Raw genomic sequence first — 27,186 nt, 5'->3', positions numbered from 1 at the left:
ATCAAGAGCACAAATGAGTGCAGGATCAGGACCTAAGAATTAGTGGTAGAAAGGTTCCACAGTACAGCACAATTTCTTTGGTATCAGGCCATTTCCTCTATTTGTGTGAGGCTCTACATGCTGCCTTAAATTCTGGTGATGTGTTAGCAAGCCTGCACAATGCCAAGTAGGGATATGCACTATGCTACTTTCAGTGTGCTACTGTACAAGAACCAGTACAAGAAGATGTGTGCAGGTAACTATCTCTATGAGCAATGCATGCTATCTTGCGTACATGATAGCTATGTTCCACTTAGGAGGGTGAGATATAACCTTGTCATGATAAAATCAGAGGTTTTGGCCAAAACACATAGGTGTGGTCATCTTGTATTCACATTTTGATATTTAATAAAAGTCTACATCTAAAACACTACAGGAGTGCCCACTCATACTTTCTGTGGACGTTTGGTATAAGAATGGGTCTCTTGTTTTCCCACTAAAGGTGCCACTGACCCTCATTTGCATTCCCATGCAACACAGCATGGTCCTGTGTTACAAAGATTAAATCACACCATTTTGTAGCCTTCCACCTCAGAATCAACCAGACCCTACTCCTGCAACACACCAGATTGTCTAGCGCTTGACAGAAGAGGATTACTAACTCCCTTGGCTAAAACAAATTGGACTTTGGTGATATTTTATGTGGTAGTGGTTTCTACATACTTATGAAGAGTTTTACTGTAAGCCTTTTGGGACCTATTCACAAAAACATGTACATTTACTCATGTTGATATTTACTATCACACCTTAGTGTAACTCTACAGTTTTTGGATATTCAGTATTTCTGGCTGTATACTTAGACATAGGTGTAAAATGTACACATTTCCACCCCCTGTCATTTCAGGGGCAGGAACCTCCTACATTGTACATTTTTAAAGTTATTACTAGCAACTTTTAGACCATGTTTTACATTCTGCCTGCTTGACTGTCATGTCTGCCACCAGGGCGGATACCTTCGAATGTGGGGCAGAACATCTACCATGGAGATGGAGACCTCTGTCACCTAGTGGATACCTCCAAGAGGAAAGGAATGGTCACATACTAAAGACCTGATCTAAGTCACTCACACCTGACACCCATTCACTTAAAAACACATAAACACAGCCCACCACAACCTATGTTATGCCATTTGCCTCTAGGACTATGTGACCCTGCAGCCACCAGGAATTTCATTCTGTCCCCGGGATGCATACAAAAAGTCTGAAGAGGAAAATACATTTTACTTAGCAGGAAACCACCCTTGTAGTGAAATTAGGTGTTTACATTTATTTTGTTTTATATGTCTTTTCTCCTACACATTCCAAATAAACAAATACATCAGTGCAACAGACAGCACCTGTCTCTAAATGCAGCCTAACAACACACACACAAATATGCCTTGATGCTGCCAATGACACTAACATGCCAAGAGATTGAACCCTGATTTCTTTTAAAGTTTGTGTTTTATTTTGATTAATGACTGTCCATGATTATATTGTTGTTTAATCCCCCATCTCCTACCACCTCTACTTACATGTCAACGCAACAAAACCTTGGATGACAACACAGGGCAGAGACCAACAAGTATAATGTCTTGCCTTTTTGGTCTAACATATCTCTCTATTTGTGGATGGCAGGGTAGGTATATGTATAGTGTCCCTGTATGCAGCCAAAACTATTTATCTAATTATCATGTTTATTTATGTATCATTAGACTTGGCATTACATTAGTACCGGAAGGCATTGTATTAACTTCCATAAAATTAATCTGTGTGTGTCTCATACTTTCAATTCAAACCTTGACCCTGCTACCATCATATATAACTTTGGAATGCCTGTTCCACCACATGGGCCTCATTTACAAGAATCTGGCTCATCGGCTCCGATGTGTCAGATTTCTTGTGCTGCCCAGTGCCCCCCTAATGACAACATGGTTGTCCTGAATTTATGATACAGCGTTCCTTGGCATACAGTGTCCACAGATGCTTCAGAAATTCTAACATATCTGTGGTGCGAAACTGATGCATTGCTGGACTAGAGTAAAAAAAATGATGCTACTCCAGCAATGCCAGGAAGCCCCCATTAATAAACGCCTTGCATCTGTTGAACGCCTGTTCTGAGTAGGCATTAATAAAGTGACGCTGTGAAGCTGTAGAATGGCGCAGAGAAATCTTGTTTATTTCACTGCACCAGTTCTGCGTGACTTGTAACGGGGGAACGCCTACCTTGCATACATTATTCCTTGTACAGGGATAATGTGGCACTAGGCTTTACAAACTGGCACAATGGTCCCATTGGACTGGAATTTTAAGTCAAGACTTAAAGATATTCACTAGAAGAAGATTATGAAAGTATATGGCTGATGTGGACCTTCCCTGGGTGCAAAATGTGAATTTCTCTAGCTTTGACCTTTCCCTCAAAACACAATGGTTTCACCAAGACTTTGTCCAATGGATATACAGCCTCATGGAACCCTTCTCGGTCAGACTTTGCTGCCTTGCCCCAGCTGGTGGTGTCCATCTCCTCCACTCACACAGTATGTTTGACAGCCTTTTGATGGTTGAACATGTTTGTCTCAGATAGGGTGCACTGCCACTGCTAGTGGATGGCTCCTACTCCAAAATGTTTGCTCATATTTTTGCGTCTGTCTTGGAATTGAGGACCTGGATGTTGTTTCTGGGTCCTGTTGAGATGGTGACTGGCCAGCCAGGAATTACAACAAAAACTATTGAGGTCATGTTATAACTACTTCATATAAAGATATATGAAGATAAACATACTATCCTGGAAAGTTTCACTTGACCTTCACTAGATTTAACCAAGGTAATTTATAAGCCTAAGGTATGATTTTGTAACATTTCTAAAGAAATGTAAAAAATTTTAGGAGCAGATTTAAGATCCCCTAGTGCCTCCTTGTGCCACATTTGTGACATTTCTTTTTACACTAATGTAGCGCAACAAGGCCAAAATCACTGTGCCAAATTTACAGAGGGGCACAATGCATGCATTTCACCACTTTGTAACCCTTTACGCTACATTATGCCTGTGCCTCACATACTGTATGCAAAGGAGGTGTTCCCCCGTTAGGGGGGCGAAAAAATGGCACAAAGAAATGTAAGTTTTTTCAGGTCGTATTTAAGAGCCCCTAGCACGATCTTAGCGCAACAATAGCGTCACTTTATTGACGTTAAGGCGGAGCTAAAGTGCCATTTTCCCCACGCCATATTTACAAGGTGGCGCAATGCATGCCTTGGACCACTTTGTAAACCCTTATGCCACATTATGCCTGCATCAGGCATAATTTATGCAAGGTGGGCGTTTCCCCTTTAGGGGGGCTGAAAAAAGACACAAGAAATCTAAGAGATTTTCTTGAGCCTTTTTTTTGGCACTTTTAACATCTGCCTACAGCAGGCATGAAAAGGTGGCATCCATTATTTATAATGGGTCCCGATGTACTCTTCAGGAGTAGCGCCAATATTTTGTCGCTACTGCTGCACAGGATATCATTAGCGTCAGGAGTTCTGATGCTAATGCCCCCTACTCTGCACCATGGTGTGCCGTATTTTAAATACAGCGCACACATGGTGGCGGTTGAGGGGCACTAAGAGGTGCAAGGAAAGTGGTGTTGCACTAGGTGCATCTTTGCATAATTTTTCGGCACTTTTAACACCTTCTCAGGGCAAGAGTTAAAGGCATGCAGACCATTGTTTACAATGGGCTTCGCAAGATTAGCATAAACATTTTTAATGCTAATCCTGCAAACCTCCGAACGAGCATCAACAATTTTGACACTCATTCCCTAACTACAGCCATGGTGTGCCTTATCATATATACCGCGCACACATGGTTGCTTAACATTTAAAAAATATATATAACACTTGATACAGACAACTTGGAAATTAAAAACAAACATTAGACTGGAGGCAGGTGTGGACCACACTTTCTAAACTAATTAAAAATTATGCTAATATACATGTGCTCTCTTACCATTTCTCTGCTGCTCAAAAACTGATAACTGAGCCTGGTGGGTCGGCCAAGCTCTTCTTGTGCAGTGGTGTCATCCAGGGGTACCTTCAGTATCTCTAGGAGGACTTGTCATGATTTCCCAAATATTTATCCTGGCCCAGCTCTGAAGGTCCTCCCAGTGCTTGTGGCACTCCTTATATAGCTGGATGTCAACACCCACTATGCTACAGCTCATGCCAATGTTTCACTAAATTTGACCGTCTGTTGCTGTGCTCAGCTGTGTGTCTGGATACACATAAAGCTAAGAGTAAAATTTGAAGGACTACCATGCATGTCCCTCTGTCATGTTGGGATTTAGACTAGCAAAGGAACAGCAGGATCTAGAAGGATGGTGTTGTAGTGAGAGAATAGCTCTGAAATGTAAGAAACAAGCAACTGTCTGTAAGCAAGTTCCTGCTTGTTGCAGGCTCCTGAAGGTCTTCTCTCACATGTAATAAGCAAGTATTTTTGGAAATGACGTAATGTCAAATTAAGTCATTATACAACATGGTGAAATACAAGTGCATACAATGTGAATGACTTTACTTTAGTGTTAACTGAAAAAGTGTTATAATGATATTGAAAATGCAATGTTATATGTAGTGAGAAATTGAGCACAACATGCAGCAATTTGTTAGTAAAACAGTGTTGTTCCAGGATGAGTTCTGTGGATGGGGTTGGGTGACAGATTATCAAGGAAAGCAATATTGAAATACACTTTTAGCAGCATAAAACATGTTGATTACCTTAATATTGCAATCCTATTCCTAAAATAAAAACAATAATATAGACTACAAAATACCCAATAAAAATAAACACTAAGGGGCTGATTTAAGAGCACCTAGCACTTCCTTGCGCCACATTAGCATACTTTTTTCACGCTAATGTGGCCCAACGATGCTAAAATTGATGCGCCAAATTTACAAAGTGATGCAATGCATGTATTGCACCACTTTATATCCCTTTGCGCTAGGCATAATGTATGCAAAGAGGGCATTCCCCCGTGAGGAGGGCCGAAAAAATGGTACAAAGAAATCTAAAAGATTTCTTTGCATCATTTAATTCGGCACATTTAACGCCTGCTCAGAGCAGGTGTTATAAGAAGGCATACTAATGTTTTCAATGGGCCTCAGTGGGCTTTGCAGGATTAGCGTCAACATTTTTTATGCTAGTCCTGCAAAGCTCCGAACTAGCGTAAAAAATATTGACGCTAATTTCCCTAAACTGCTGCGATGGTGTGCTGTAACTTAGATACATGGTGGTGTTAGAGGGGTGCTAATGGGCGCAAGAGAAGTAGAGCTGCACTGGGTGCAGTACCACTTTTCTTAAATCAGAGCCTAAATTTCCGACTGCAATAACACTAAACTATCTTGAGTCAATGGTGGTGAAGTATGCCGCCACACTTCTCCAAAACCACTGACAACCACACACTAACAGAATGTAAGGTAGAAGTAGACATGGAGGAAAGGGAAAGGAACACTGGATTACGACTCAATGACCTGTGTCAGAGGTGAGTTCTATCTGCCCTTCAGACGCGCCTATATATAAAGACAAGAGAAGACTTTTAGTACATCTATGCTATGGACTTTGGCATTTAACATCTGATATCAGCAAAACTGCAAACATCTACAGCAATTTTACAAACAAACCTCAGAGACCTTATTGCTAACTTACCCACCACCAACCAAGATGGCCACCTGGCTGAATGGACAGCATTACTAGAAATGACACAGGGGTAATCATGCTGCCCATCGTCTTAGGGGCCCCAATTGAAACATGTCCCCCCCACATCTACAACCTGGAAACCCGCGACAATATCGACAACACCTCCATCATGTCTGCCACTTACCTGGATTAATTGAAACTTGCAGAAATCGATGCACTCCTCAAGAGTTCTACAGCCAACCTGAATTAACTGAGCAACTTCCGACCCATCTCCCTGCTTCTCTATCCAGCCAGAGTGATTAAGAAGGCCATCAACAAGCAACACCTTGAACTTCACCATCTTCTAAACAGTCAAATAGGATTTAGGAAGAACCACAGTGCAGAATCAGTTCTCATTGCAGCCACCAATGACATTTGAATCATCTCTGGACCTAGGAGAAACAGCGGCCCCCATACTGCTCAGCCATTCTGCGGCCTTTGACACTGCCTTCCATAACACCCTCATTAGAAGGCTCCATAAGATTGGCATACAAGGATCCGCTGTCAAGTAGATCTTTTCTTCCTCGCAGCAAAAACCCAAAGGTTCAGGCTGCAACCCTTCACGTCAGAGACCAAGAAACTGATATGTGGAGTCCCACAGGGATCATCCCTCAGCCTCACTCTTTTCGGCACATACAAGACACTGCTTGCCAACAACATTTGATCAAAAAACATTGCCATCACCTCCTACGACAATGACACCTAACTCATCCTCTCCCTGGCAGAGACAACAACCACCAACATACCCAACTTAACCAACTTCATGACCAAGGCAGCAGAATAGATGAAAACCAACTGTCTGCATCTCAACTCCAACACAACAGAAGTACTGGTCTTTGGCAACCAGACCTCCCCATGGCATTCCACTTGGAGTCCTTCGAAGCTAGGACCAACACCCACACCCATAGATCTCTCAACATATTCTAGGGATCATCTGAGACAACAAGCTGAACAATGCAATGTGCACCTCCTGCATCCACATCCTATGAATGCTGTGAAAAATCTTCAAATAGTTGCCTCAGAACACCAGATGGAGAGCTACGCAAGCATTCTTCACCAGCCTGATAGACTATGACAACACTCTTTACGCCTGAATCTCTTAAAAACTCCTGCAAAGACTCCAGACAATTGAGAACACCACTGCAAGGCTCATACTTGACAACCATGCTGCACCCACATGACACCTCACCTCAAGAAACTTTCCTGGCTGCCCATTCACAGCACAGCTAACTCAAGCTTCTCATGCATACATACAAAGCCCTACAGAATATAGGACCAGAATACCTGAACAGCCACATGCACATCCACCAACCCACAAGACATCTCTGCCTCATTCTCACTCACACATATTCCCTGCATCCACAAAAGCAAAATTGGAGATCGTTCATTCTCATACATCACACCCCAGACATGGAACAACCTCACTGAATACATCAGAGCATCCTCCTTGCGTCTTGAGTTCTGCAAGAAACTGAAGATCTGGCACTTTGTATATGAATTCGTGGACCACAAACCCACAAACCTGCCTAAGCGCCTTGATACCATATGGGTGATTAGTGTGCTATACAAATCAATATAACATAAAATGACATAATGGATTCAATATCCCTGCTAACAATTCCAGTGTTTTTTCAGATCTCTGTAGAGGAATAAAACACATTATTCTCTCAGAACTTAAACACAATTAACCCCTTTACTGCTAGGCCTTTTCCCTCATACTAAGCCTTTTTTGGCTATTTGAGGTAGTTCACGCTTAGGCCCCCATTGTGTTTTGTGCACATAAGCTACCCATGCCAAATTTGCAACCTTTTTTAGAAACATCATTTGTATTCTAATGGTACCCAAGGTTTGTGGATTCCCCTGGAGGGGACCAAGAAATTAGCCAAAATAAAGCTACATTTTGTTTCTTTTGGGAAAATGTGAAAAAGTGCTGCAGTGCTAAGAAATTATCTGTTTTTTCCTGCAAATTGTACCAAGAAAGGTTGTGGTGCTAAAATCACCATCTTCCCAGCTTTCAGGAGCATCCAGACTCGATTCAGAAAATGAATGGCCTCATTTACCAGAAACTCCTGCATCTGCCCTATTAGTCAGATTTCTTGCACTGATTTATTCCACAGATACGTCAGAAATTCTGCTGCATCTGTGTTGCTTAAATGTGGTAAAAAAAATGACGCTCCTCCAGCAATTAAAGGAAGGCTCCCATAGGAAAAAAGCCATGTGTCAGTTTAACACCTGCTCTAAGCAAGCGTTGAAATGTTGATGCAGTGAAGGTGCAGAATGATGCAGCGAAATGTTGTCAATTTCACTCCATCAGTTAGGTGTGTCTTTTTGCCCCTGAACGCCTACTGTGCATCCATTATACCTGGTGCAGGTATAATATGATGCAAGGCTTTACAAATGGACGCATTGGGCCAAATCTGTCAGTTTGTAAATATGGAGCAGTGTAAAGTACTGCTTAGCACCACCACTACTTAAAAAAAAAAAGACACAATGGTGACACAAAGGCTTTGTAAATGAGGCCCTAAATTTCCTGACACAGTTTAGTATTTTACTGGGAGATTGCCCATTTGCCCTAGTTTTTGTGCTTTCACCCTTCTTCCAGTTTGTGCTGGAAACTGGAATAAAACCCATGGTGGATCCCAGAGAGCTATAAACATCTAAAAACTAAACACAATTCTGAATTTATCAAGGGGTCATTTGAGTAGACCCTTCAAGATTTTCTCAAAGAAATCAAGTGTTGAAATAAAAAATATTGAACATAAGTAGGAACAAAAACCAGGCATTTGTGACAATGTTATCATTTGTAACTTCTCATCACATTGGCAGATTCACAAAAGCTACATACTATTACATCGGACAGACCTTCTGGCTTTGGGGTTTTATTGGGTGTGTGGGTTTCCCAAGAACTCGAGGTACCCAGTAACTGAGCTGTACCTTGCAATGGTTTTTGATTGTTTACCAAGGTATAGAGCAATTCAGATGGTAAAATATAAATAGTGAAAAGTAGGTATCAAGGAAACCTATGTGTATCTGAAACATGCACAAGAATTGGAATTTAGAAGAAGTAGGTATCTGCACATCTCTGAATTTGTGGGTACCCATACTAGCATGTGAATTAAAGAGGATTTCTCAAAATTACTTCTTTCTCACACATTGTCTCACATTTGGAAGGTGCAAATGCAGAGAAATACAATTGGTAATAACAGTAATAACACTTATTCTACTATTCTGTGTTCCCCTAAGCGTCCTAAGAAAAATAGTAACTCACACAACAGGAAATGGCTCAAAACGCAACATGGATACATAAAAACTTTTCTATACAACTCTCACCCCCAAAAAGGGGTTGGCTGTGGTTTTTAGGCCCCGCCTCAGCAGGCACTTATGGAGCCCTAGCAAACCTGTACATTTTTTAAAAACTAGACACCCATGGGAATCCAGAAGGGGGAGACTTCAATGACTTTGTTCTACCCACTACTTTGAATAAAAAAAACATTTTCCTCGCATTTCTGGGATGGAAAGATCTGGAATCTGCACCTATCCACAAACTTCCTTCCACCCAGCATTCTCCTATGGCTTCTGATGAAAATGGCACCTCACAAGTGTGAGTAGGCTTAGTGCCTGTGACAGGAAACCACCAAAAACGCAAAATGGATACATCAATTTTTTTCTGTGCAAAACAGACCCTTTTTTTGCAAAGTGGGTAGCCGAGGTTTTTGACCTTACTTCAGCCCAATACCGAAGGAAACCCAGCAAACATGTACATTTTTACATCTTAGCATTCTCCCAAGTCTTCTGATGAAAATGGCACCACACTTATGTGGGTAGGTCTAGTGCCCGCAACAGGAAATGGCCCAAATGCAACATGGATGCATCACATTTTTCTATGCAAAATTGACCAATTTATTTGCAAAGTGTGTAGCTGTGGTTTTTGAGCCCCACCTCAGCCGGTACCTAGGAAAACCTGGCAAACATGTACATTTTTTAAATCTAGCCACCTAGGGGAATCCAGGGAGAGATGACGTGCATAGATCCCATGGGGTTTTGTTTCTCACAATGCCTGAAATCACACATTTTCCTTACATTTCTGTGATTAAAACTTCAGAAATCTGCAAAATCCACACATTTTCCACTTGTATTTGATAAAAATGCTGCAAGGCTTGTGTAGCTGGGCCTAGTGCCAGTGGCAGGAATGCATCAAAACAAGGACTATGGGAGCCCTTGCGTGGGGCCTCCGATTGAATTTAATTGGATCTGCCCATGCCCATGCTGGGCAGCCCCCACCCCTCCAAAAAAAGTAATCCCCGGTGTCTAGTGGGCTTTCTACCACCCAGAGGTCAGATGGGGTGAGTCCCACCATGAGCCCCTACCGGGGGGCATACCGACTGTTTCCATTGTTTGTGGGATGGGAGAGGGGGCATGGCCATGTCCATGCCCATGCTGGCCAGTCCCCACGGATACAAATAAAAACAAAAAAGTAATCCCTTGTGTCTAGTGGGCTTTCTGACCCCCCAGGGAACAGCTGGGGATAATTGCCCCCATCAGCTTCCCCCATGGGCAGAAAGACTGTTTTCCTTTTGGGAGGGTGGAGCATGGCCATACCCATACTGGCCAGCCCCCAACCACACAAAAAAAAAAAATCACTGATGTCTAGTGGGCTTTCAGCCCCCTGGGTGGGCAGATGGGGTAACATCCCCCAAGTGTACCCCAGGTGGGGCAGAAAGACTGTTTCCCTTTTTTGTGGGGGGGATTGGCCATGCCCATGCTGAGAAGTCCCCACCTATACAAACAAAAAAAAGAGAGTAATACTTGGTGTCTAGTGGTTTTCCCTCCCCCCTGGGGACAGATCATGCTAAACATAAGGCCAATCTGACACCCTGCGGACAGAAAATGGCAAAAGTAATGGCCCCAATATATAGAGCGGCCTTTGCCTAAAGGGCTGCTCCCGGGCCGAAAAAACTCCCTGGTGGCTAGTGGGGTGGATGCCTGCTTGGGGATCCACTAGGGAGGGTACCCTTAGAAACGGGAGATTTCCCCCTTTCCAACGACACCTCTCCCATCTGCCTCGGTGCTCAGAGCAGCACTCAGAGCACAGAGACAGTGAAAGGGATAAGAGATGATTGGCTCATTTCACTTTCATTTTTGCTGAAATCATGACAGTGCGCTGTTAGACCTGGTATCATTAGGGTGGTCTATCCTCAGCCTTTTTGCCTTTATTTCCTGTTCTGTTGCTGTATCTTTTTGTTGGCCTTAGGACTCTGAGCACTTAATCACTGCTAATCCGTGCTAAAGTGCATGTGGTCCTCCCCTAAAGCATGGTAAGATTGGTGTATCCACAATTGGCATATTTTAATTTACCTATGAGTCCCTTGTGTAGTAGAATACCCTATACCCAGGGCCCTGCATAGCCATACCCCACTCCTGATAGGAGCAGGACCACGGACATTGGACACTCATGCTCAGAAGTCCATGGCACCATCCTTTTGACCTATTACTTTTTTCTCGCTCGTTAATCTTACTACCATTTCTGTTATCATCTTGAACTTAAAAATATCCAGATAAACAAGCTCTATTTTTCTATGTTTCGTGTAATGTTTTTTTCTGTGGTATATCTTGTATGATTATGTGTGTGTACAGCACAAGTACTTTACACATGCCTCCTAAGTTAGGCCTACCTGCTCTGCACCAAGCTACCAGAGGGTGAGCACAGGCTAATTTATGACATGTCATTGACTTGCCCTGACTAGAGCTGTGGTTCCTACTTAGACAGGGCGCATACCTCTGCCAACTAGAGACAAATGCCCATATTTAAAGGAAAATGACAACGCGTGACACTGCACCAAAATTGGCAGTGCTGCGCTCCGTCATTTTCACAATGCAGGGATGCGCCGTATTTAATTGAATATGGCACACCACTGAGTTATACCCTGTGCTGGTGCTAAATTAATTCATATTTTTGTTCAAAGTAATACCTTAATACCCTTTGTGCACTAAGGGGTATATATGCTATATATGCTGCTCTGCAAGATGAGGCTGATACAGCCTGTTGTAGAAATAGTGCAATTGCAATATAGAGTTCATAATCCATATAAATAACTCTGTGTTCAATGTTCAAGTACAAGGTCTATCCAATTCTATGCAAGTGCTGTGTTAGGATACATGTCTGTACCTGGATATCTCTTCCGTCATCTTTCAAAAATAACAGATTGTAATGATTGGAAAATCGCATACAACAGATTCATGCTGCTTGAAGAACTTATACACTAAGCATTCTATTAATTCAAGATAGCAACTACCATTTGCAAGTCTGTTCCTGTGACTCCATGGGACATATAATCCTTCTTAAGTTCACTTAGGTACTGAATATAACACGCCCATTGAATACACAAATCCTCTTTCTAAATAGCATCCACACTCGGTAATTCTCACCATTCTCTTCAGCTCCTGAAGACATGCATGTTCAAGAGGTTGAGCGTACTGTGTCTCCATGCTTATGGTAATCTTGTCACGTGTAAACTGACATCAGCAGGTGGAGGTGAAGCAGCCGTTTCTACAGCAACACTACCTTCAGAAAGAAAACAAAAAAGTAAACATTGAAACTTAATTAAAAACAATATGGTAGTATATTGGTTACTTGAAAAAACAGAAAAGCATTGTCATTATTATTTGCAAAAACATACACAGTAAAGTGCAGGCTAAAGAAGCACAATTTTAAATGTTAAAACACAATGCACGGCAAAACATTACGAACAATACTCGGACTTTAGAAAGGATAAACGTATTACTGAAAAAAATAAAAGATACATAAAAACATTGTTTTGATTTTAATGGGAACATTGATGACAAATACCTCTATGCACTTATTTAGAAAGAAAACATAAACAATAGTGTAGGAAACAAGAGACAGGTAAAATAAACACTGTTAACAAAGTACATTTATGCACTATATGGTGAATGAAGTAAGGCCTTACAACTTTATATTTACACCCTGAATAAACAATGAAAGAAGAACAGAATAATTATATTGTTTACAACCATTTTGGAACAAATTATCTCTATTCTCAAGAGGATCTTGATATCCACAAGTCCATGCAACCTTCAAAATTCCAAAGACGGAAACACCTTCCTGAAAATTCCAAAGAAGACAATCTCTGCTGTTCATCTTGTGTCACAGCACACAATATGCAACTGAAAACAGACAGTGGTTATTATGAGGAGACACTAGACTGCAAGGAAATAGCATTCTGATGTTAAACATTTTTCCTATCATCTTTTAGGGTTTCTTTAATGTTCTCTTCTGAACTATTTCGGCAGCTAAAGATGTCACAATATTTACTGAAGACAACATCGTATAATTAATTAGTGGATCATTTCTCCTTTGCTCCAGTATTTCATTAGGGTAAAATACACCCAACTGTGAGTTATAGGGCTGATTCACAAACTACATTTTGAAGTACATAAGTAGTACCACCATAGTAATACTCACATGCTGAAAATGCAATTCAGAAACCTATAGCTGGAGATCATTGAGTCTCTTATCATTTCTGTGCAGAGATCTCCATCATGGTTGCAGAGATCTTCACATATGTAGGGTATACATTTCAGTAGAAAATGAGGGAGGAGCCAGCTGGAGTGGTATGAAAATTGGTGGAAAAATTATTACTAAATGGGAGGAGTTTAGGAAAATGTAAGGAAGGACTTGAGAGGGCCAGGCCCATATATATATATATATATATATATATATATATATATATATATATATATAGAGAGAGAGAGAGAGAGAGAGAGAGAGAGAGAGATGTGTATATATATATAAATACATTTTTTATTAGAAATTCAATTAAAAAAACAAAGTTTACAGGGATGTTATAGTTAGGCTTACATTTTAAACGTACAAAACCATAGAAATTCAGTTGTTATATTTAAAGATATCTCACTTAACTATAACTCGTGCTCTGAGGTAACTATAACTCTTGCTCTGCAATGCACAGTTATTTCATCAATAATTTTGCTGCAGACGTTACAGTGACATTATCAATGATGTAATCAAAGATGTCATGAGTGCTGTAATTTGTGGACTGTTTAGCAGTGCATTAACAGTCATCAATTTTGCTTTGAATGATAAAAATATGCTTATTTGCCCTAAGGGTGGAGGGGGCAGGGTCCTATGGGGTTATGGTATTCCTATACTGTCCCCCTTTTTTTTGCATGTTTATTTTCTTGGGACTTGTCTAAACCCAAGTTCCAAAATGTTTGCCAACAATTTCTGGTTGAAGTGTTGACAGCCAATCAAATCTTACCACGAGATCAGGACTATTCAAGTATTTGTGCTTCTAGACATACATATTTGGATTTAATTTAATATTTTGAAAACTGCTAAACAGATGTACACCAAATAGCAAAAGGCATGATCCTTGGACCAAATGCTACCTTTCTGCCAATTGTGGCATAAATCTGTCTAGCGGTTTGAGCTGCAGGCCTTTATAATGGGTCTATGAGATTGAACATGGGAAACACACTTCCCCCACCTTTTTCTTTGCCCCCGCTTGATTATCATCCCGAAAGTTTCTGTGCACAACAATACCCTAGAGGGCACATTTTTTTTTTTTAATGTTGTTAAGATTCGTCAAACAGTGCCAAAAATATATACACTGAAAAAAAGAAATGTTACAAGGATGTTCAAGTTAGGCTGACATTTCAAACGTACAAAACATTACAAATTCAGTAGTTATAGTCACCTCACTTAGCTATAACTTACGCACCCATAATGCACTGCTTGTGACCTTATATTACATCACTAATCACCCATGACAAGATCAGTGACATCACTGATGACATCGCCGATGACATATGTTTAAAATGTCAGCCTAACTATAACGTCCCTGTAACCTTTGTTTTTTCTCTGAATTTTTAAGTTTTATTTTATTCTATTTCATAACTATAACATTCCTGTGTTTTTTCAGTGAGTTGCAAAGGTTTTTTTTTTTTTTTACAATTTATACCTAGGGTATTATATATGTGTAATGTTTAGTTGTTTTGTTAATTTGTTGAATTTATTTTTAATATTAAGTATTGGCTTTTTCTATGAATTAGAGGATTTGTTTTTAAGTAAACTCTATTGTCTGCTTAACACATATACATTACATATCTAGTCAGTTTAGAATATATAATATTGTTCTTAATATAATTATGTTATTTTTCTTTTTTAAAAATATTTTTTCGGTCCATGATTCCTCCTCAAAACTGCAAACATAGACTAGACGTACTCTATGGTTTTTGTTCCGATCATGTGAACAGATTGTACCCCCGGTTTCGGAACCACAGTTTTGACCAAAAATTAAAACAAATTTTAACTATACAGGTGCTTCTGTTTTGAATAATGGCATCAGGGTGAAAATATGAGGAAGCACATAAATGGCAGTCTATAATTTACCTTTTGAGAAGTCAGTCATTTTATGAGTTTGGCAAATTCACAAATCAATGGACTGGATTTGTGAATTTGGTCAATGACACAGGCAAAACTTGCATTTTGATGGGCTACTTTTATACCCCACCCATTTATATTCAAGACCTATCTAAAAGCAATTATTTTTCTGCTGAGGTGTCTTAAAGGAGCATCTTTAAGCAATGGTTCCCAGTCTCTTAAAAAATGTCTGAAGGTTCAGCACCATATCCAGAGGAAGATCCCCAGGTTATTGGAGATGAAGAAGAGGAAGGAACATCTCCACAGAAGAGGCAGAGTGAAGTATGGTAGTATTTCACTATCCCTTCAGGGGAGAATAAAGTACCTGTAAAATGTGTACATTGTACTATTTGTGCAAAGCTGTTGTCACAAGGTACTGCCAATAAACATACCCATAGGACAAGCAGCATGTGGAAATATTTAACCCCTTCGCTGCCAGGCCTTTTCCCCCTCCTGTGCCAGGCCTTTTTTTGCCTATTTGGAATAGTTCTTGCTTAGGCCCTCATAACTTTTTGTCCACATAAGCTACCCACGCCAAATTTGCGTCCTTTTTTCCAACATCCTAGAAATGGGAAAATAGGTCTGCAGAAGAAGGCTTCTGTTTTTTTCCCTGAAAATGGCATCAACAAAGGATTTGTGGTGCTAAAATCACCAGCTTCCCAGCTTTCAGGAACAGGCAGACTTGAATCAGAAAACCCAATTTTTCAACACAATTTTGGCATTTTACTGGGACATACCCCATTTTTATGATTTTTTGTGCTTTCAGCCTCCTTCCAGTCAGTGACAGAAATGGGTATAAAACCAATGCTGGATCCCAGAAACTTAAACACTTCTGAAAAGTAGACGAAATTCTGAATTCAGCGATGGGTAATTTGTGTAGATCCTACAAGGGTTTCCTGCAGAAAATAACAACTGAAATGAAAAAATATTGAAATTGACGTGAAAAAACCAGCCATTTTTCTCTACGTTTTACTCTGTAACTTTTTCCTGCAATGGCAGATTTTTTAAAGCAATATACTGTTACGTCTGCTGGACTCTTCTGGTTGCGGGGATATATAGGGCTTGTAGGTTCATCAAGAACCCTAGGCACCCAGAGCCAATAAATGAGCTGCACCTTGCAATGGGTTTTCATTCTATACCGGGTATACAGCAATTCATTTGCTGAAATATAAAGAGTCAAAAATAGGTATCAAGAAAACCTTTGTATCGCCAAAATGGGCACAAGATAAGGTGTTGAGGAGCAGTGATTATTTGCACATCTCTGAATTCTGGGGTGCCCATACTAGCATGTGAATTACAGGGCATTTCTCAATTAGATGTCTTTTTTTACACACTGTCTTATATTTGGAAGGAAAAAATGTAGAGAAAGACAAGGGGCAATAACACTTGTTTTGCTATTCTATGTTCCCCCAAGTCTCCCGATACAAATGGTACCTCACTTGTGTGGGTATGCCTAGTGCCCGCGACAGGAAATGCTCCAAAACACAACGTGGACACATCACATTTTTACACAGAAAACAGAGGTGTTTTTTGCAAAGTGCCTACCTGTGGATTTTGGCCTCTAACTCAGCCGGCACCTAGGGAAACCTACCAAACCTGTGCATTTTTGAAAACTAGAGACCTAGGGGAATCCAAGATGGGGTGACTTGTGGGGCTCTCACCAGGTTCTGTTACCCAGAATCCCTTGCAAACCTCAAAATTTGGCTAACAAAAACACTTTTTCCTCAAATTTCGGTGACAGAGTGTTCTGGAATCTGAGAGGAGCCACACATTTCTTTCCACCCAGCATTCCCCCAAGCCTTCTGATAAAAATGGTACCTCACTTGTGTGGGTAGGCATAGTGCCCACGACAGGAAATGCTCCAAAACACAACGTGGACACATCACATTTTTCTACAGAAAACAGAGGTGTTTTTTGCAAAGTGCCTACCTGTGGATTTTGGCCTCTAGATTAGCCGGCACCTAGGGAAACCAACCAAACCTGTGCATTTTTTAAAACTAGAGACCTAGGGGAATCCAGGACGGGGTGACTTGTGGTGCTCTCACCAGGTTCTGTTACCCAGAATCCTTTGCAAACCTCAAAATGTGGCTAAAAAATACTTTTTCCTCAAATTTCGGTGACAGAGAGATCTGGAATCTGAGAGGAGACACAAGTTTCCTTCCACCCAGCATTCCCCCAAGTCTCCCAATAAAAATGGTACCTCACTTGTGTGGGTAGGCCTTGTGCTCGCAAAAGTAAGTGCCCCAAAACACTATCTGGACACATCGAAATTAGCAAATAGAAAACAACCTGTATTTGTGGGGGCACCGATGTTTTTGGTCCTGGGCTCAGCAGCCATCTAGGGAAACCTATGAAACCCAGACATTTCTGAAAACTAGACACCCGAGGGAGTCAAGGGAGGTGTGACTTGCGTGGATCCCCCAATATTTTCTTACCCAGAATCCTCAGCAAACCGCAAATCTAGCTAAAAAAATTCACATTTTTCCCACATTTCTGTGTGGGATCACTGGACCGGGACAAACTTCCTACCACCCAACGTTCCCCTCAGCCTCCCAGTAAAAATTATACCTCACTTGTGCAGGTGGGCCAAGTGTTTGTGACAGGGGAGAGCCAAAAACAAATCGAAATTGAGGGGGAACCAAATTGGGTCCAAAAGGGCAGTTTGGAAAAAAAAAAATTTTAGGCTGACAAGAGCAGCAGAAATTTTATTGGTATAGAAGAGACAATGCTGGGTGGTAGGAATTTTGTGGATTACTGCAGATTCCGGAAGGTTCCATCACATAAATGTGGGAAAAATGTGTGCTTTCCAGCAAAGTTGCAGGTTTGCAGGGCATTGTGGGTAAGGAAATGGTGCGGGGTGCATGTGAAGCACACCACCCTGGAATCAACTAGATGTTTAGTTTTCAGATGCATCTAGGTCTTGTGGATTTTTGTACATGGCAGCGTCCCAAAGTAAAAAAAAAGTGCAGCCCTCACCATTCCAAGTTGGACGATTTTGAGAGTTACCAAGCTCTCATGGCCCAAATGTAAAACAAAAACTAAAAATAATCAAATGTCCTCTTGCTTGCCATGGGATAAGATGTTTTAGTGTGCGGGGGAGAGCTGAAAGACTGTTAGCCCCTTCAGTTCGGGTGGGGGCATAATCAGGCCCATACTGGTTGATAGCCACCACCCCACTATTTTCTTTTATTTTTTGTATTCCCTGGCATCTAGTAGACTTTCTGTCCCCCAGGGTGTGGATCGGGGGTAGTTGCCCAATCTGCCCACTGGTGGGCAGAACAACTTTGGCCCCATTTATTTGGGGTGGAGGTATGGCCATACTCCCAACCTCTTATTTTGAAAACAAAATCTTCCCTGGTCTCTGGTGGGCTTTCTGCCCCCATTGGGGGGCAGTTATGGCCAACAGTAATGTGCCCCCATGGGGAGAGACCCTTGCCCAAGGTGCTGCCCCCTCCAAACAAAACACACACATACACACACACACCAATCCATGGTGTCTAGAGGTTTCTGCCTCCTTTGGGGGCAGATTGCCCTAACAAAAATAGGCTGATCTGCCCCCAAATGGCCTAAATACAATTTGCCCCCCAGGGGAGAGACCCTTGCCTAAGGGGTCGCTCCCCATACAGAAAAACATAAAGTAAATACAAAAATATATATATCCCCGGTGTCTAGAGGTTTCTGCCCCCACGGGGGCAGATATGCCTAATTATATCAGGCCGATCTGCTTCCAGGGGGGGCAGAGAAGGCCTAAAAATATTTTGCCCCCCCCCGGGAGTGGCCCTTGCCAAAGGGGCCGCTCCACTTATGCGTTAATATAAAAAATAAAAAAATCCCTGGTGTCTTGTGGATTCTGCCCCCCTGTGGGCAGCTCGGCCTAATTATATTAGGCCGATCTTCCCCTGGGGGGCAGAAATGGCCTAATAATAATTCCCCCCCCCCCGGGAGCGACCCTTGCCTAAGGGGTCACTCCCCAAACATAAAAAAATAAAAGTAAATTAAAAAAATTATCCCTGGTGTCTAGTGGATTTCTGCCCCCCCCCCCGGGGCAGATCGGCTTAATAATATTAGGCCGATCTGGGGGGGCAGAAATGGCCTAGAAATAATTTGCCCCCCTGAGGAGCAGCCCTTGCCCTTACGTCAAATAGCACACAAAAATATATATTCCCTGATGTCTAGTGGTTTCTGCCCCGGGGGGGCAGAAACAGCCAAAAAATAAATTGCCCCCCAGGAGAGCGGCCCTTGCCGCTCTACTTATCCAATAAACAAAAAAACAAAAATTCCCTGGTGTCTAGTGGCATTTCTGCTTCCCGATCGCATCGTGATCTGGGCAGCAGAAATGCTCAGAGAAGCCTGAAAGGAGAGGAAAGGCCTTTCTTCTCCTTTCAGGCTTCTCTGACCCCCTCCACGTGATCGGAGAAGAAATGCTTTGCATTTCTCCTCCGATCCGGAGCTGGAAGCTGAGCTTCCAGCACCGGAGGGAAGGACTCTGATGAGGTCAGACGCCACAGAGTGGTTACGGGGGGGGCGGGGTGGAAGGGGAAGCGATTCCCCTTCCATCCCTGCCTAGGGGAGGGGTGTGCCTGGTCATCGGGGGGCGCTAGCACTCCCCCCGGGGGCCCGTAGCAGGACGAGGTGATTTCATCCAAGGAACCGGGGAACCAGCGCCTTGGACGAGATCACCTCGTCCACGGCACACTAGGGGTTAAAGACTATCAATAAGTGTGTGTACACCTGGCCCATCGGAAGCCTGGTCCTCTGCTTCAGCTTTTGGAGGAATCATCTACTCGAGGATTGACTACATCTGACACCCATCCAGAGCTCCCGGGGATGGTAACACACTGTGTGAAGTGCCACAGGATTGTGCCACTAAACATTTCTGGTTATCAGTTGGATAATAATGTTTTTTTTTACACTGAAGGAAGTTGCTTGTTTGTACTTATGTTTTGTGCTCTTTTTGCAAGCAGTTTAGGTTTTCGCTAAGAAATTAAAAAAACAACAAGAAACAAATACAAATTTGTTATAAAAACCTTTTTTTAAAAAGGTTCTCGTTAGACCCACCATTTGGTCAATCAAAGACCTGCTTCTGTTTTTTCATTATATTATGTGCATGGATCAGTGCATGTCATTGTGTGTATCATGGCTGCATCAGTGTGTATCTGCTTGTGCCAGTGTATGCATCAGTATGTACCGGGATGTGTCAGTGTATGTATGAGTGTGTACCTGGGTCTGTCAATGCATGCATCATTGTGTGCCTGGGTGTGTCAGTGTATGCATAGGTGTGTGCTTGGGTATATCAGTGTATGTAAGAGTATGTGGGAGGGTATGTCAGTTTATGCATGAGTGTGTGACACTGTGGTGGTCATTATGAACTTAGCGCCTTGAGACCCGCACGGGTGAGTAGCGCGCTTTATAAATGTTAATGATTTGATTTGATTTGATTTGAACATGGCAGGAAACACTGCACCGCCAGCGGTGGCGGTAACTACCACCAACAGGCTGACGGTCCGGACCGCCAAATAATGAAGCATATGGGAAACAGCCAGCGTGAAAACCACTCGCCGCCAGCATATGACATCGACGGAAGAGGCCACCCACAGGCCGACAGAAAGGCCCCACTCGCCCAACAAATAATGAAGCACAAGTCCGCCATCAGTTCTTCAGGGGGAACCACTGACACACAAAGCCTGCCGGAAACTAATCAAAAAAAGGAAACACTCACTGTAGGTACACCCATCACACTGAAGCAGACATGGAGAGAGAATTGGATGCCAGTTCTGCTCCTTCCCATATACCTCCATGACTGTGACCGCCGACGAAGACGACAACGGTAAGTTCAGCAACCTACTAAACAAGGGAAGAAAGGGCACAGTTACACACCCACCCACCCTGCAACCCACCCCCAACCACTCACACCATCACAAGCCATACACACCTGAACAAGAGGTACTTGCCCAACACAAGGCCAATACAACCTGCCCAAAGCACACACATGTGCACACCACACCCCTGTAGGAGGCTGGACTGGTTTGTAGTGAGTACCAAAGGGTACTTGCACCTTGCACCAGGCCCAGTTATCCCTTATTAGTGTATAGGGTGTCTAGCAGCTTAGGCTGATAGATAATGGTAGCTTAGCAGAGCAGCTTAGGCTGAACTAGGAGACGTGTGAAGCTACTACAGTACCACTTAGTGTCATATGCACAATATCATAAGAAAACACAATACACAGTTATACTAAAAATAAAGGTACTTTATTTTTATGACAATATGCCAAAGTATCTTAGAGTGTACCCTCAGTGAGAGGATAGGAAATATACACAAGATATATATACACAATAGCAAAAATATGCAGTATAGTCTTAGAAAACAGTGCAAACAATGTATAGTTACAATAGGATGCAATGGGGAAACATAGGGATAGGGGCAACACAAACCATATACTCCAAAAGTGGAATGCGAACCACGAATGGACCCCAAACCTATGTGACCTTGTAGAGGGTCGCTGGGACTATTAGAAAATAGTGAGAGTTAGCAAAATAACCCTCCCCAAGACCCTGAAAAGTGAGTGCAAAGTGCACTAAAGTTCCCCTAAGGACAAAGAAGTCGTGTTAGAGGAATAATGCAGGAAAGACACAAACCAGCAATGCAACAACTGTGGATTTCCAATCTAGGGTACCTGTGGAACAAGGGGACCAAGTCCAAAAGTCACAAGCAAGTCGGAGATGGGCAGATGCCCAGGAAATGCCAGCTGCGGGTGCAAAGAAGCTTCTACTGGACAGAAGAAGCTGAGGTTTCTGCAGGAACGAAAAGGGCTAGAGACTTCCCCTTTGGTGGACGGATCCCTCTCGCCGTGGAGAGTCGTGCAGAAGTGTTTTCCCGCCGAAAGAACACCAACAAGCCTTGCTAGCTGCAAATCGTGCATTTGGCGTTTTTGGACGCTGCTGGGGCCCAGGAGGGACCAGGAGGTCGCAAATTGGACCTGAAGAGAGAAGGGACGTCGATCAAGACAAAGAGCCCTCACTGAAGCAGGTAGCACCTGGAGAAGTGCCAGAAACAGGCACAACGAGGATGTGTGAAACGGTGCTCGCCGAAGTTGCACAAAGGAGTCCCACGTCGCCGGAGACCAACTTAGAAAGTCGTGCAATGCAGGTTAGAGTGCCGTGGACCTAGGCTTGGCTGTGCACAAAGGATTTCCGCCGGAAGTGCACAGGGGCCGGAGTAGCTGCAAAAGTCGCGGTTCCCAGCAATGCAGCCCAGCGAGGTGAGGCAAGGACTTACCTCCACCAAACTTGGACTGAAGAGTCACTGGACTGTGGGGGTCACTTGGACAGAGTCGCTGGATTCGAGGGACCTCGCTCGTCGTGCTGAGAGGAGACCCAAGGGACCGGTAATGCAGCTTTTTGGTGCCTGCGGTTGCAGGGGGAAGATTCCGTCCACCCACGGGAGATTTCTTCGGAGCTTCTGGGGCAGAGAGGAGGCAGGCTACCCCCACAGCATACACAAGTAGGAAAACAGTCGAGAAGGCGGCAGGATCAGCGTTACAGAGTTGCAGTAGTCGTCTTTGCTACTATGTTGCAGGTTTGCAGGCTTCCAGCGCGGTCAGCGGTCGTTTCCTTATCAGAAGGTGAAGAGAGAGATGCAGAGGAACTCGGCTGAGCTCTTGCATTCGTTATCTAAAGTTTCCCCAGAGACAGAGACCCTAAATAGCCAGAAAAGAGGGTTTGGCTACCTAGGAGAGAGGATAGGCTACTAACACCTGAAGGAGCCTATCAGCAGGAGTCTCTGACGTCACCTGGTGGCACTGGCCACTCAGAGCAGTCCAGTGTGCCAGCAGCACCTCTGTTTCCAAGATGGCAGAGGTCTGGAGCACACTGGAGGAGCTCTGGACACCTCCCAGGGGAGGTGCAGGTCAGGGGAGTGGTCACTCCCCTTTCCTTTGTCCAGTTTCGCGCCAGAGCAGGGCTAAGGGGTCCCCTGAACCGGTGTAGACTGGCTTATGCAGAATTGGGCACCTCTGTGCCCAACAAAGCATTTCCAGAGGCTGGGGGAGGCTACTCCTCCCCTGCCTTCACACCATTTTCCAAAGGGAGAGGGTGTCACACCCTCTCTCAGAGGAAGTTCTTTGTTCTGCCACCCTGGGCCAGGCCTGGCTGGACCCCAGGAGGGCAGCTGCCTGTCTGAGGGGTTGGCAGCAGCAGCAGCTGCAGTGAAACCCCAGGAAGGGCAGTTTGGAAGTACCAGGGTCTGTGCTACAGACCACTGGGATCATGAGATTTTGCAAACTAAGCCAGGATGGCATAGAGGGGGAAATTCCATGATCATAGACATGTTACATGGCCATATTCGGAGTTACCATTGTGAAGCTACATATAGGTAGTGACCTATATGTAGTGCACGCGTGTAATGGTGTCCCCGCACTCACAAAGTTCAGGGAATTGGCTCTGAACAATGTGGGGGAACCTTGGCTAGTGCCAGGGTGCCCTCACACTAAGTAACTTTGCACCTAACCTTTACCAGGTAAAGGTTAGACATATAGGTGACTTATAAGTTACTTAAGTGCAGTGTAAAATGGCTGTGAAATAACGTGGACGTTATTTCACTCAGGCTGCAGTGGCAGGCCTGTGTAAGAATTGTCAGAGCTCCCTATGGGTCGCAAAAGAAATGCTGCAGCCCATAGGGATCTCCTGGAACCCCAATACCCTGGGTACCTCAGTACCATATACTAGGGAATTATAAGGGTGTTCCAGTAAGCCAATGTAAATTGGTAAAATTGGTCACTAGCCTGTTAGTGACAATTTGAAAGTAATGAGAGAGCATAACCACTGAGGTTCTGGTTAGCAGAGCCTCAGTGAGACAGTTAGGCACCACACAGGGAACATATACATGCACACCTATGAGCACTGGGGCCCTGTGTGACAGGGTCCCAGTGACACATACATATAGGCCACAAACCTATGAGCACTGGGGTCCTGACCAGCAGGATCCCAGTGACACATAACAAACATACTGAAAACATAGTGTTTTCACTATGAGCACTGAGGCCTGGCTATCAGGATCTCAGTGAGACAGTGAAAACAGTGACAAACACCCTGACATACACTCACAAACAGGCCAATAGTGGGGGTAACAAGGCTAGAAAGAGGCAACCTTCTCACAACCCCCACAATGCAACGATGAACCACATCTCCAGCGTGTGCCAACAGCAACACTGGGCACACAAACTTTAATGACAAAAAGAAAAATGCAATGTCCAAATAAGGCCATTGGCCAGTCCAACTGTAACAGGCTGAAGGGGACCAAATGGCCCGAACTTTACTTCCACATGTGCACATGGTACTCCACCATAAAGGGACATCAAGGGGGTAGCCAGGCACCTCAGGGAACAGGGCCAAGGGATGCTGGGGGTGGGGACTTATGCCTGGGAGGGGGGCTTGGGTTTACGTTTGAGAGGTGGAGGGGGCTTGGGTTTGCTCTTGGAACGTAGGGGAGCGGGCTTGGATCGGGAGGTGGCAGATGGACCTAGGCCGGCACAGGGCTTCTTGCTCACTGGGGAAGGGGCACGGAAATGGGAAGGGTGGACTGGGGCGGACTTCGACATGGACAGTGCAAGGAGGTAGGCACGTTTAGGGACGAGATACGGTGGGCCAGTTCGTTTGAAAAGGTCAACACGGGACAAGAAGAGTTTTTAGGGGCAGTTGGGGTGGTCATGGAGGAAGGTGTGGGAGTGGAGGTAGAGGGAGTGCTAGTAACTGGTGTAGGTGTGCTGGACGTGGATGCAGGTGCCTGTGCAGTATGCTGAGGTGTGGTGGATGTGTGTTGGGTGGATGTCTGGGAAGGTTTGATTTTTTTTTAGAGGAAGGGGTGTACACAGACAGGCTGCCAGTGTAAATGGATGTTGTCTGGGTGTCTGCAGGTCTGGTGAGTGTGCTGCATGTGTCAGTCAATGTCATTGTGGTAAGTGCAGGTGTGGTGTCTGGGGTGGATGATTGGATGTCTGATGTTGTGGTTACTGCAAGAATGGGGGCAGCAACAGTGACTGAGGGTGTAGTGCTTGTGGGTGTGCATGTTGAGGTGACCGACAGGGAGGCAGGAGAGGTGGACACACTGGGGAAGTGGATGTTGTGGTGTGTGCTTTTGTATGTTGGCTGTGTGTATGCCTGTGATTGGAAGTGTGGTACTTGTGTTTCTAAGTGTGCTTCTTGTGTGTTGAGGTGTGTGCATGGCTGTCTAAACATTTGCTTGGGATGGGTGAAGGGAGTGAGGTGCTGGGAGGGGCAGAAGTGGTTGGAGGGGGACGGAAAGACCAGGGACACTTGCTGCCGTCAAAGAGGAGGCCAGAGCCTGAAAAGATCTCTGTAGGCCAGACATGGCACTGTGAATGCCTTCCAGGTATGCAATGCATCGCTGCATCTGGGATGCTAGTCCCTTGATGGCATTCACGATGGTTGTCTGCCCTACAGAGATGGTCCTCAGGACGTCAATAGCCTCCCCCGTGAGGGCAGCAGGGCTGACTGGGGAAGTGGATGAGGTGCCTGGGGCGAAGGAGACACCCACCCTTCTGGGTGAGCGTGCAAGGGCAAATGGGTGGGGAGCAACTGGGAGGGCGGTGATTGTATGGGGATGGCGGAAGATGAGACAGAATGGGTGGGCCCACTAGGGTCTGCCACCACCAGGGAGCTCCCATCAGAGGAGGTATCACCGTCACTACCTCCAGTGGTAATTGCCTCACCTGTGGTACACCCCCGTGCCCTCTAACCCACTGGTCCCATTGGCGTCGGTAGAATCTGCCTCCTTGGAACCGTGAGCCGCTGCATCCCCACTTGCGGGTGCCACTGCTCCCTCACCAGATGATGTTGATGTATATAGACAACACAAGAGTACAGGTTTGGGAAGACAAATCATGAGAGATATCTGTAAATACCTGAATGGATGTACAAACTTGGTGCACACACACTCCCATCCAGCTTACACTCCTACACGCAGCACCTACACCTATAGTAATGCCTATGCCCCTGACTAGTGGCCACAGCCCTAGCATACAGCTCTTCTCCCACATGACACAAGGACCTGAAAAACTTCAGACCTGTCCCAAATCATCTCATTGCCAATGGGGCAGGACTTTTGGTAGACACCTATCAGAGTTCCTGGCACTAGACAGCATACATACATCACCCTCAGACATCCATCAAAGATGCATAACATGGTGGTGGTACTCACCCACTCTTGTGGCTGCTGTACAGCCTTCAAGCACCCATCCAATTGTGAATATGCCACCGCCAGAATGCTGCACATTAGAGGAGTCAGGGCCCGATGGGAACCCCTTCCTCGTTGGGAGGACTTCCCTAGCTGGGCCTCGCAGGTCTTCCTGGCCCAGCGCCACAGGTCCTCCCACCGCTTCCTGCAGTGGGTGCTCTGCCAGTTGTAGACCCCCAAGGTCCGCACCTCCCTGGCGATGGCCTGCTAGAGTGCCCTCTTCTGATGGGCGCTGACCTGTATGGGACACACAGAAAAGAAAAACATGGTTCAGGGTATGGCCACGTGATTCCGCTGACTTTATGTCCTCTATGGGACGGACAGTTCATAAGATCATTTCACTACCTCACTCATGGTACTTGCCACACAATCTACGTCTGTGCAGGTACATAATGACCACACATGCATACAGGCAACCACCACCATCACACACATCCATGCACATCATCCGCCTACTCACATGCACCACCAGTCGTCCATACAGGGGTAGGACCCAATCCACCATCTTCTCCAGCTCCTCCGTGGTGAAGACAGGGGCCCTTTCCCCTGTGACTCATGCCATTTGAGTAACCAGAATCAGGACACAGTAGCACACTCAGTGGAGTACTTCCATGCACGGGATCCTGGAGTCAAGTGAACTTGGGGTGACGACATGGCATATGCTCCGCTGCGGTGTGTACCGTCACCGCCGCTGGCGATCATGATAGGCCCAGGTTCCCCTTTGACAACCATGTTAACCACTGAATGGG

This window comes from Pleurodeles waltl, chromosome 1_2 (genome assembly GCF_031143425.1).
Source record: "Pleurodeles waltl isolate 20211129_DDA chromosome 1_2, aPleWal1.hap1.20221129, whole genome shotgun sequence".
Lineage (NCBI taxonomy): Eukaryota > Metazoa > Chordata > Amphibia > Caudata > Salamandridae > Pleurodeles > Pleurodeles waltl.
Note: the sequence above shows the minus strand (reverse complement) of the source record.